Source organism: Podarcis gaigeae (genome assembly GCF_964106915.1).
Source record: "Podarcis gaigeae genome assembly, chromosome: 5".
In the NCBI taxonomy this organism is placed as follows: Eukaryota; Metazoa; Chordata; class Lepidosauria; order Squamata; family Lacertidae; genus Podarcis; species Podarcis gaigeae.
In genome coordinates this window covers 33843383-33856347 of record NC_139681.1, presented here as the reverse complement: position 1 = coordinate 33856347, position 12965 = coordinate 33843383, and the positions used below count along the sequence as shown (strand labels likewise).

At 42.3% G+C, this 12965-nt stretch overlaps 1 long non-coding RNA gene across 1 annotated transcript; it reads left to right on the top strand.

Moving 5' to 3' along the window:
• The first annotated feature begins 7062 nt into the window (after positions 1–7062).
• Positions 7063–12628, top strand: LOC310845201. Its single transcript, XR_014564572.1, has 3 exons — positions 7063–7135; positions 7871–7920; positions 10798–12628. It is a non-coding gene; the product is annotated as an uncharacterized lncRNA (long non-coding RNA).
• The last annotated feature ends 337 nt before the right edge of the window (positions 12629–12965 follow it).

The following is a 12965-nucleotide window of genomic DNA, read 5'->3' as shown; positions in this document are numbered from 1 at the left end:
GAGAGATTGCTACAAAACCACAGGCCGCTTTAAAAATAACAGCAAGCAGCCTTCCATCCATTTGAAAACCAAGGCAGTGCACACTCCTATTCAAGCCGTGTGATTTATTGCCCCCTGGTAAATTATATATCACCGTTCTGAATATGAAGAATGAGAATAGTAACAAACAAATCCTACAGAGCGACCTCAAATTGACAGGAGAACACTGCCTGTGGATTTCGGTATGCATTTGGAAATTGCTTTCCATGACAAGCATTTGAGCCAGGTGCTGTAAATTTAGGAAGACAAAAGCTTTGACTTGTACTTTGACACTTGACTTGGAACTGGATTCTGCAATCCAAGCTAGCCTTTGTGGAAACCTGAATTATGTACAACGGGTTTTAAAAAAAAATAAACCAAACATGGACAAGTTTGGAAGTAACAGGAAAGCAATGTGATGCTTTAAGCATCTACAAAGGTTTGAATGCAAGAAACAGTGAAATCAGAGATATCTCTTTTTTAGAAAAAAGAAAAACCAGTGGCCTCTCAAGTTCAGCTATTTACAAATCACCAAAAGTCTTACTCTTTTTGGAGTTCGCTTGAATCCCTTCCTTGAAATACTGAGACTGGAGGCACCCAGAGTTAAGTTGGGTCTAAGGATTAGAGGGTTAAATAAAAGGGGTAGGGTTTGAGAAAGAACTATAGGGCCAGAAAGACTTGACAGATAGAGATTTGTTGAATATAAGGGTGGAGAACAAGGAAATAATTGTAGGTGTGAGTAATGGCCACAGGAGGGAGACGAAATAAAAAGCAATGCTTTTTTCTTACCCACCCGCATAAGCTTTAAAAAACAAAGAAAGAAGCACATTATTTGTTTTTCCATCATTGGAGCTTTAGAAATTGCATTGATAGCATGTTTTGCAGGCTGTAAAGTTCTATCAAAGCAGCACAAATAGTTGTTTAAAGAAATATGGCAGTATTAGACGCAAGCTCTCCCTCTCGGTGTATGTGTACACATAGGGGAATGCACAAATGTCCGCAAAGGGGATGGCATTCATTGCGTGGACAGGCGGAGTCCCCAGATCCCGAGTGGTCCCCCCCCCCGTCATGTGGAATAACGACTCTAGACAACGTGCTATGGGATTAAATTGGCCACAACTTTATTAAATTTCAAATGTGGGTAGACCTTGGCTCAGGCATTGGGCGTTCTCCCTCCCTAGTCCCCAGCCGGGCACCTAGGGAGCATCAGGGTTATCCAGTGTGTGGGGGGGGGATGGGCCGGCTCTGGAGAACATATGTTCAAGCAGAGATAGCCGCCCCCATTACGCCGCCGCAGGGGAGAGCAATGACGACCTTTCGGCGTACGGCCAAAGCCTCCCTTCAAAAACCCCTTTAACGGGGAACCCTGGTATCGCCGCCGCAAAGAGGAAGATGGACTAAAGGATTCCGCCCAAGGCCTGATACCGCCAAAGTTGTGACGTTTTGCTACGGGAAAGGCGAAACCTGCCAATGCAGGGAAATTCCTTTCCGGCCCTTTAACAGCGACCTTATCGTAGCAGCGCCCGCATACCTGTGGAGACAGGTTAACCTGCAAAACCTATGAAGAAAAGTTAACCTGCAAAAGGAGACATTAACTGAGGGTGGGTAGGGTGGGAGAAGTTCTGGAGCCAAGTGAGGATTACCAATTAAGATCCACCCTCTATTGTGTGGGCAGGTAATCCATCCCCCTACCTGGCCTGGTTTCCCTGGCAACGCTTCCCCCAGGTGGGATTGGACAACTCACAGGGGTAGGCAGGGACCTCCAGGTATCCCACCTGAGGGAAGGCAAAGCCTATGCTTATGGGGCCACTCCAGATCCAGGGCTGCACGCGTCCCCGCAAAGGGCGCCCCCCGTTTTAAGTGGGGAGCGGTCATTGCTCAGGAGAGGAGATGAAGACCAAAGTAAAGAATAAGCATATGGAGATGAAACAGTCTGTGTGTTTTTATAAGGGGGGAAAAATGATTTCAGCGATATTAGTTGATTAAAAGGGTTGCCTTCCAGAGTGAACAACGAAAATCATAATAGATTTGGTTCTGTTTTTGCACTAAAAGTATAATAATAATAAAAATGAGTCTGGATTCCACTACTAAGCAATGAAGTCTAATATCTGCCAATACCAAATGCATTACTTTAAAAGTTGTTTGGAAGAACCACACTTTGTGGTTTCTTCTCTGAGCCTCCATGAACATTGGGGACATAAATCCATGCTCTAGAAATGGCCAGTGTTCAGTTAAATCTGACAAATATTTCTGCTGCTCATGCTACAGTGTGTGAAGATTCCCAATACAGCTCAGTATAGTGCAGTAGTTGCCAGTACAATTATTATTGTTGTTATTGTTATTAATTGAATTTATATTCTGCCCTATACTCGGAGGTCTCAGGGCAGTTCACAGAATAAATACAACACGTATCAACAAACAAAGTGCCTGGATCAGATGTGTTCCTTTCTCAATTTAGAATTTAGAGCAGCCTTCACAAACCTTCTACCCTTTCACATGTTTTGGACTGCTACTCCCATCATTCCCTGGTAACATGACCAAACATTTAAAGCACTATGACGCCACTTTAAATGATCATGGCTTCCCCAAAGTATCTTGGGAGCTGTGGTTTGTTAAGGGTTCTGAGAGCTGTTAGGAAAGCCCTATTCCTCTCACAGAGCTACAATTTCCACAGTAGTTTAACAATCCCACTTCTCAGTGAATTATGAAGGCACATGAAGCAACTGTCTTGGTGAAGCTAGGCTGATCGGGGTCTGGTGAATGCATGAATGAGAACTATATATAGTCTACCTTAGGTACACCTCACTTTTTGTCCGAAGAGCTCAAGATTAGTGTATACACGTATATCTTTCCTCCCAATAATAAAATAATAATTTATGTACCACTCACATGCCAAAATGGTTTCTAAGCAGTTTGAAATCAGTTATAACATATAAAAAAAATCCACACATAATTTAAATGCATAATAAAACCATTCCATGGAAGCGTTAAAAACTTCAAAGATTAAAATATACAATAAAACAAGCAATCTGAAAAGCTTAACAAGTAAATCATTAGATCAGGAAGTTTCGGTTCAGAGGCATGCTTCACTGGACAGGTGTGTCTTCACAAGCAGCTTGTTAGGTAGGTTAGATTGGAGTGATCCCAAGGCCATCCAAAATGGGAATCTGGATCTTAGTCTCCCGGGTTCTGTCTTTCAATATGCTGCTGTTTTGGAAGATGAGACAGCCATGCCTTCACTTCTCCCCCCTCAGCCCTGCCTTCACAACTTTAATCTCAGTCTACCACAAATCCAAACTCTTCTTCTGTATGCACACATATACACTCTCTGCCTGCCAGGTGACCATACCTGATGAACAAGAGTTCCTATACCTTTAACAGTCACGTAGAATACCAGCAGGTATAGTCAGCTGCTACTTCCCCCTAGTTTGTGGTTGGTGACACCTTGACTTCGCCAGGACAAGCCGAAGGAGAATTGCTCTTAGTACATATAATCTCCTTTCAATGACCCTGTTATTGACAGTATTCACCACAAACAAATCTCATTTAATTCAATTAACAAGAAATACCACAAATTCCAACAATAAAAGCCTCTTTTCCCCACATCCCTTCATTTCTGAAAGGTCACATAAGTTTCTCATTAAGGCATCTTTCACAGCAAAACCAAGAACTTTAATAATAAAAAAGAAGTCTGTTATCTTTTTACTGTTGTATCTCTCCTTTTACAACATACACAGTCACTCACTTAAAGCAGCAAATCACTCTAATTGCTTCTGCTGCCATTGAAGGGTAGTTCCCCCTCCCTCGCCTCAAAGCTGATTCCAGCATTTTTTGATGGTGCACTGTATAAGATTTTATTGACCAACAAAGAAACATCATGAAATACATTTCCATCTCCCTAATATTGATTTAAGTCAAGCCCGGTAATCATATAAAAGCAAAGTTTTTATAGCCTGCCAGAACAAGAAACTGAAATGCCGAGCTGAAAACAATTGTTTTGGAGAGAAGCAAACTTCTTCTTGTCCAAATGGCAAGTCAAACTCAAAGAAGAATGTTTGCAAACTTTTGATAGCACAAGCCTCTGCTTTTATATTTTTTCAAATCAAATTGCAAGCACGCGGCACACTTAACGCTGGAAAAGGTTGGATGGAGAGCAAAAATATAGTCTGAAGGGAAGGTGCATGAAACCACTTCCTTCCTGAAGCTAAGCAGGTCCAGGTCTGGTCAGTAACTGGATGGGAGACCACCTGAGAGCACCATTGGGTTTCAGGATAGAAGAAAGGTAGTATGTCAATAATTTATCAATCCCATGCAGAGAGGCAATGGGTGGAGATTCCACTTAGCTATCAATGCTAATAGATGTTGATAGACATACCCTGTCTAACCCTTGTTTCAGGGCAGGCAACAAGATGGGCTTCTCTATGCATCTGCCAAGAGCCACACCTAACAGGCCAGGCCCTTGCTAAGTGCCAGAGCTCTATGAAACTGCTATTTCCCTTTCCTATTGCTGTTTGTTCCACCCTAGTCAGTGGTGGCAGAGGCCAAGAGTAGTAGATGCTGCAATATAGAACACAGGGACTTTTTTGAGTCACACCATTGATCCATCTAGGTCAGTATGGTCTGCCCTGACTAGCAAAGGTTCTCTAGGGCTTCTCACAGGGTTCTTTTCCAGTCCTACCTGGAGATGCTGGGGATGGAACCTGAGACCTTTTGGGTGCAAAGCAGGTGCTCTACCACTGAGCTACAGCCTTTCCCCAAGCCAAGGCTTTGTTCTCATAGAATGGGACCAGAGCGGGAGGCTGAGCAGCAAGGAGGGCATTTTGCCTGAGCCATCTAAGCTGCCTGCCAAAGACTTATTTTTTTCTTTTTCCTTTATATTGCCCAACACATAAGGAGAGCCTTTAGCAGCAACCAGAAATGTCTCATACGTTGCTGGCACTTATCCAGCTGAAGGTTGACTTAACCCCTATATCTGAATTAATGAAAATATTCTTTGCATTGTTTCTGACACTAGAGATTAATATAATTCCATCCAAAGGCCTCTTTATCTGCTAAACCTTTTCATTATAACTTTGAATAGAAGTTCTCGTTCTTCATCCGCTCCTCTTCTTTTGGTCTTCTCTTGATTTGTTTTTATTATTATTATTATTCATTTGTTGAAAAGAGATTTTTATGGGAACAACTTGTATGGAGCCTATATTTCAACATTATATAATGAATTCTGAAATTGTCCTTTCCCAAACATGTCTGTCTGACTTCATCCCTACAGCATTAGAGTGTAGCTATGAAATGTTATCTATCTTTTGCACCGTCTTTGTTGCAGTCTGTATTTGACACCCATTGATGTTTGATTTTCATGTTTCACACTTGACGGTATGTTATGGTCGACATGCAATGATATTTGGTATTGGCTGTAAGGAAAGTGGATGTGTGGTGGTGTATCATAGTGGTTGTCGGTTTTTCAGCCTTCAGAGAACGCTTTCCATCCTGGTGGGTTTGTCAAGGAACACCTGTGCATTGCAGAAGATCCTAGGGCATCTTCTTAGATGCACACTTCATTCACTCTTGGTCCCCACAATTAGCCACTGTGAACTGAAAGTGCCACATTCCCCCAAGGCTGAACATTGCAGAGACATATTTTATCTAGCAAAGGTAGCATCCAATGATGATTAATATTTGGCAGATGACAGCTTATAAGATTTCAATATTTGCAGCCTGCCAAGCAAGCAAGAGAAGCGAACAAGGGTCTGGTTGTAAGGTTTTCAAAAAACTCACATACAAAATGCTGGTTTTAATTTTGAATGTAACATTGCTCATTCAAATGATGAATTTGGAATATTCGTTTCAGTTCTAATTTCAAGCACTGTCTGGATACCCTGAAGGTAGAGATGGGTGGATCTATCCTTTCAGTTTGCCAGGATTTCCAATCTTAACTTCAGTTTGCCCCATTTGTGCATCGATTTTATAATAAATAATAATAATCACAAAAACTTTTAAATGTGGGTTTCTCCTGAGCAGTTTTGTACACATTTTGGTTGCTTTAGGCACCATTGACTATGGTGTCCTTCTCAAATGACTCAATGGGGTGGGTGTTGCAGTTAATGCACTAGGAGTGGTTCCACTCCTTTCTGCAAAGTTGCTACCTGGAGACTGTATTAGGAGACTGTTGCCTGGATCCATAGCCAAGGACTTACTCGGTCTCCTGTGCTATTCAGTGTCTATATGAAACCATGGGAGCCAGTCAGTCAGGGATTTGGAGCCCAGTGTCATCAGTATGCCGATAACACACAGCTCTGTCTCTCCATTCCATTTGAATCAGGAGAGACTGTGAAGGCATTGGACCAGTGCCTGGAAGCAGTAATGGACTGGATGAGGGCCAATAAACTGAAGCTGAATCTTGATAAGATGGAGGTGCCAGGGGTGGCCAGTTCTCATGTCTGGAAATTAGGATAATGACCTGCTCTGGGAGATATTGCATTTCCCATGAAGAAAAAGCTGGTTGACTTAAGAGTACTCCATGATACAAATCTATCATTGGATCCCCAAGCGACTTCTGTGGCTGTGAGTTCTTCTGCCCAGCTTCGGCCTCTGCAGTCCACTCTAGTGACCTCCTATCTGGGCTTCATGAGCTGCCCTTGAAGATAGTCTGAAATATGTAGCAAGTGCCACCCTGAGGTCCTCTGGGGAGAAAGGTGGAATAGACATTGCTAAATAAATGGTGCAGAATTTGGCTGCAAGGTTGGTGAGTAGGGCCGTCAAATGGGACCACGTTTCACCAGTGCTGAAAACACTGAACTGGTGCTTAATTCAAGGTGTCAGCGCTAGCATACAAAGTCCTAAATGGCTTCAGACCAAAGTGATTAAAGGATTAATTACCACACCCAGTATCACCCATTTCAGGTGCTTAGCAGGGGAGACCCTGTTCATCAGGAGTGGCAAACTGGATCTGGCAAGCAGGATGTCCTATGTCCCATGAGCCATGTTTGACTGGTGGGCGGAGCCAATGAAGTATCAATCACCTGACATCACAATGACTTCAGATGACTCACTTTTAACTAAGCGGTTTGAAATCAAACCATATTGGCACAACACCCATATGACAAATGATCAGCTGAAGGTAAAAAAAACAAAAAACTCAACTCTAAATAATATACACATAGTTTCAAGCAATAATATACACATAGTTCCATATACACGTTTTTCCCAGCATTTTTACCAGCACTAACTTTTTAAAAATTTGTTTTTTGGTCAACACTTTCCCCTGATATAAGCGTTTTACTACACATACTTGTTGGAGAAGTCCATCACAGAATTCGGAGAAGTGCAAATTTCAAAGGCTATCTATAGTTTAGTTTGTTTATTGGTTCGGGAAGTTCGAATTAAGTAGGTTCGCATTCAAATGCAGATTGAATACTTTTATCCCTTAGCCCATCTTAAAGTAACCATTGACAAGTCCTGGATCCAAATGAATTTTAATCTTCAAGGCCTCTTGAATCTTCCCAGGCAAATACTTTAAGATGTTTTCCCAATACCATCACCACTATTATAATCTCAGATTAATAGCTTTCAGCAGCTTCATTTATTTACTGGCACAGAATATCAATGAGAATCCATAGTGTAGGGGATAGAACCCTGCTTTAGTGCTCCTGCTTCCACTGAGTTGTGCGGAATACACTGTGGGAAGATCTCGCATTGAACTTTCTGTCACTCTTGCAAGGGAAGGCACAAAAGAAAATGTCTTGCATGTTAATCATTTTTGAAGCCTTGTAATTGTTTTCTGATGAAAGCTGGAGCTGGTGTGATAGTTCTCCAAAGACAGTAAATGACTTTTTTCCTATTGTCTTCTTCACAGGCGTGAAGCACAGAGAAAAGAGCACTGAATTTCCCATAAGAGCACTAAAGGTGAAATTTATACTTGCACAGAGTCCTGTGTATCACTTAAATGACACTTAAAGCACATATTAAAGGATAAATCTTGCCTTCACCTCCTCCCAACAGCAGTCAGGAATCTCGGGCTGTAGAGCTAATGGGTTTCAGCTGCACCAGCACAAGGAGTCTGGGGAGACATTGTTGGCATTGACAAAACTCTGTGAAACTACACTATAGGTGGACATAATATCAGTGGTGGCTGGTGCCCACTGGAACTTACAGGGTAAAAATCAGAGAGGCCAACAGTAAATAAAGCCAGAGTCAACTAATCCTAGTTTTGTCCCCATCCACCTCCCTGTTGTTCTACAGGGAGGCAAAGCTGTATCTAAGCAGGAGGAAGGTAACAGACGAGCAGAAACACTCCATGGACTGGTTGTAAGTAAGAAGGCAGGCAGGTGGGAACCAGCTGAGGACAGACCCCCATATGCCCTGACGGGCCAGCCTCTACTGCATATATTACAGACCTTGGAAGGGAATGGAAGATTTGTTTGAAAATGTAATGTCCAAGTCTACAGAGCTCTGTAATATATGCAGTGGAGGCTGGTCCATTAGGGGGTCTCTTCCACTCATCTAGGTTTAAAGATGTTACAGAGACTCATTTCCTAGCTCTGTTGCCATTGCACAGGTGGTGGTGGTGAAGAGGAGACCTCCATTCCTTCTTTCCTTCTTTCTTCCTGTTTGCTTCCACCAGAGCAAGCAGAGCAAGTAAATGAGTAGGAGAGAAGGATAAGTGGATCTGGAGGGTCATTAGTGGGTAGGAGTTAAGGTATATGTGCAAGATGGATGGAAGAGGGGTCAGAGGCTAACAGGTCGAGATGATTCCTCTATTAAGTGCTCAGCCAAACGTTCTACAATGAGAACTGAAAATAGGGAGTACTTTGGAAGGTGAAAGGTACTGGCGGAGGAAGAGGAGTGCGGGGGGAGCACACCGCCCCCGGCAGCGCGATCCCCAGGGTGCCATCGTGGCTGTCCCCCACCCGCGCTGGGCGCCACACCCCCGCAGGTGATGCCAAACCCCCAGGACTTGCGCCACGGCCCTGGACACACACCAGTCCGCCCCTGCCTGCTCTCCGCCCCCGGTGCTGGAACATGAAACTCCACCATTGGTGAAAGGGATGAGACTAAAGTGTGCTACCTTTTCCCTGTCTGTTCCATTTTCACCACCTGTTCAATGCAACAGTGTTTTTGTTGTTGTTTATGTTTAGGACCCAGAATGCCCCATGAAAAGCACTGTGGCATCCATGTTGCATCATTCCTGGGTGGAATTAGCTGAATTTAAAAGTGGGAAAATGAGAAATTCACAAATTCACCCATCGCTAAATTTGGTGGTTCACAAAGGGCCAACAAGACAAACCAATACAGTGGCATTGGAACAAGGTCTCCTAAATGCAAATAGGAACATTCCTGTGGAGAGAGAGAGAAATAGGAACATGCCTGGGTATACAGTGTGACAGGGCCGTAATCCTGTTTTGATACTCTCAGTACATTCAGCAATATGGTTTTATTCTGGTCCTATTTTTATAGCATTTTCTAGAATAAGCACCATTAATGCAGCTCTGGTTCACCGGCATTAAGTTTACGGCATGTAGTGCCTTAAAAGAGAACATAATGAAAATGATCTATAGGTGGTACATGACCCCAGTCAAGCTTGCAAAAATCTACCATTTGCCCAATAATAAATGTTGGAAATGTAATGAGTCTGAAGGTACCTTCTATCATCTTTGGTGGACCTGCCCAAAGATTAAAGCCTTTTGGGAAATGATCTATAATGAAATTTAAAAAGTCCTTAAGTGGACATTTATAAAGAAACCGGAGGCTTTTCTCCTGGGCATGGTCGGCCAGTTGGTGCCAAGGAAGGATAGGACTTTTTTTATGTATGCGACCACAGCAGCAAGGATCCTGTTGGCAAAGTATTGGAAGATGCAAGAACTACCTACTCTGGAAGAATGGCAGACAAAGGTGATTGACTTTATGGGACTGGCAGAGATGACCGGCAGAATCTGTGACCAGGGGAAAGAGACAGTGGAAGAGGACTGGAAGAAATTTAAAATATATCTTAAAAATTATTGTAAAATTGAGGACTGGTAAGATGTCTAGGGGTAAGAAATAGAGAATTACAGCTGTAAACATTAACATTAAGGAAATTTAAAGAAAACTACTAGAGAAATTGACTGAAGGGTTGCTAAAGAGTTGTAAAACAAGGATGCAGTGAAAGGGAGGTATGGGGAAGTCATGTTTTAAATGTTTTTTATATGTTTTTGTTTTGTGTTCTGTTTGTCTTTTTGTTAAAAAACCAATAAAAATTATTATAAAAAACAAAAAACAGAAGTAGTATACGGGCAATATTCCCAGACTGTAGAAAGAAAATGAAATTTGGGCTCATTATTACTATTATTAGTTTATTTTATTTTTATTCCCTACGAAGGAATTGTAATCAGATGAGATGGCACATTCACCATCCAAAGCAAAAGCATTTTGATCTACCCAGGCAATGCATTTGATAGCAACGGCAGGACAAAAAAGGAACAATGACATTGGGTATGTGTGTGGATGTGTTGCGGTACAGAAGAACTAAGAGGTTAACTGACTGAAGTTCAAAAGGCTGCTATAAATACAGAGAGCTACACTGCCAGGTTCCGAAGGGAACCTTATTTAATGTCTGATGGAAAGAGTGAATTCTGTGAGTTGTCAGAGGAGATGAAATGGGAAAAAGTGAAAGTCAAGATCCCTTTTATGACAAGCAGGTGGAAAGGGCTGGGGAGCTGGACATATGAATTTCTCAGGTGTCTATTGAGGTTTTGTTGTCATTTTTTGGTCCAAGCACAAAGTACATTTCCTCCTTCACCACAGAGTGATCACACAACCGGCTCCCACCCACCTGAGACTGAAAGAAGAGGGACAGATTTCAGAAACGAAAAAGGAGGTTTCCTGACACTCCTGAGATTTAGCAACTTGCACTTGTATAAATTTAAAACTGGCTTTGGCCCTTATCTTGCCCCTCTCTCACAAACTTGAGTTGAGCACCCCTTCCTTCCCTTCCCATCTCTCCACCCCTCCTCAGCTGGTGTCGTTTGTGGGAAATCCAGGAGGGTTTCAACCAGTTTGCCCTTTTGGGGCAAAAACACCCCTCATATTTATAGGGAAGGTGGCTCTGCCAGCAACCAGTGTAAAAATTATTCAGAAGAGTACCAAGATAGAAAAGACTTTGTTGCCGATAAGCTAAGCAACTGAGGATTGCAAGTGTGAACTTTAAGCCTGTCTCGCAAGATGAAAAGATTAGAAGCTTCCGTTTCGTAGTCCCTTACTCCTCCCTGGCTGCCCTGGATCAACAGTCGGTGACACAATAGGAAAATGCACTGCACCCCGACAATGAACACAGGATCAGCCACTTCCGCAGCTCTGCTCAGCAGCCACTCAGCCAGAATCAGCTAATACCTTAGATAAGGATTGTGTCTGGAGCAACAGCAACATAGGGAACAGTCAAGGATTCTCTTTTGCTTTCTCTCTCTCTCCCATAACTATTGTGCTACATGATGGAGCTGTCCCCCACAACACACAATATATCCTCATTTCCCTTCAGATTTGAGCAGCTCAAGATTTAAGGGAAATGGAGCAAATACAAAAGCAGTCTTAGAGAAAATGCTTGATAACTGTTCAAAATCAGGTTTTTCCCAAGGAAGCAATTTACCCAGGAAGGTGGTGAGAAATTCACAACTGCTCTGGACAGTCAGAACAGCTCGCCCAAAGCAGTAGTCAATCATTCTAGAAGATTTACGAACTGGAGCCACCAATTTCCAAACGACTTTGGTTTGTCCTAAAAATGAAACCATTTCCCTCCTATAAATGACACAATTTGACAGTCCTGTTTGGGTTCATGAGGGTCCAAATGAAGACAATGGGACAGGAGCACATGATGCAACACTTTATGGATCCTTCTTCAGATGACTGAGGACAATAAACACATAATCCGAATGACCTGGACATTAACCAGGTGATCCTTGTTGACCTCCATAGGTTTCACATCAAATATCCAAGTTGACGAAGGAAATGGTCTAGCAACCTGATGTTGTGCCATGATTGCTATGGAAATGATCAGGTCCAGGGTGGGAGACCATGAAATCTGCTCTGAGCTTGCAAAAAACAAAGTACATTAAATAAAGGTCTTCACAGAACTACTTCCCCATCACGACACAGTGAAAACGTTGTGTAGAATGGACTTCAGGGATGAATCAACAATGAGCGCCACTTATGCATTTCATGTTACGCAAGGAAGCCCAATGATAATGGAGCAGCTATGGGGGAGGTAGGAAACCTGTCACCCCCATGTACTCTTAATGGGAGCCTAAGTAGAACACACATTGTTCAGTACAAAAGCAAATTGTGGAACGTGTCTATGGGGGCACATATTTCTCATTAGTGCTACTAATCCTGAAATTATTTCCTTTGTGAGGCATCAAAAAAGAGTTTTTCCCCCTCTCTAAATTCTGTGCTTCTGTTAATCAGAACATCTACCACCAGCTGTGAAATTAGCCTCACTGTCTGAAATATGGGTGGCACATTCCCTCCAGCATTTGAAACCACAGAGAAGGGCATTGTTTTGCAGCTGAAATTCAGCAGTCATTTATAAGAGCAGCAACTTAATGCAATTAATGCAAATCATTTAAAGCATGTTTTAAAAGAGTATTAAGAGCATATGGTGATTAATATGTGCTAATTAAACACAACCTAATTATTTCCACATGCAAATAGAGGCTTATTTGAACATGCAAATGCAGAAAATGAAACACCATCTCCCACATATAAACTTCAAGTGCCTATTTCGGGCCTGCTCCTTGAGGTTAAAAGAAATTAAGCTGTTTAAAATTAAAGAGATTTCTATTTAATCTTAATTTTAATTGCTGAAGCTATAAATTAGCAAAGAAATTGGCCACACTAATAATAAAGGAAGCACTTGATGTGGAGACATATTTATAGTACAATTAGTAAACACCAAAACCCATTGTTGCAGAAAGCCAATC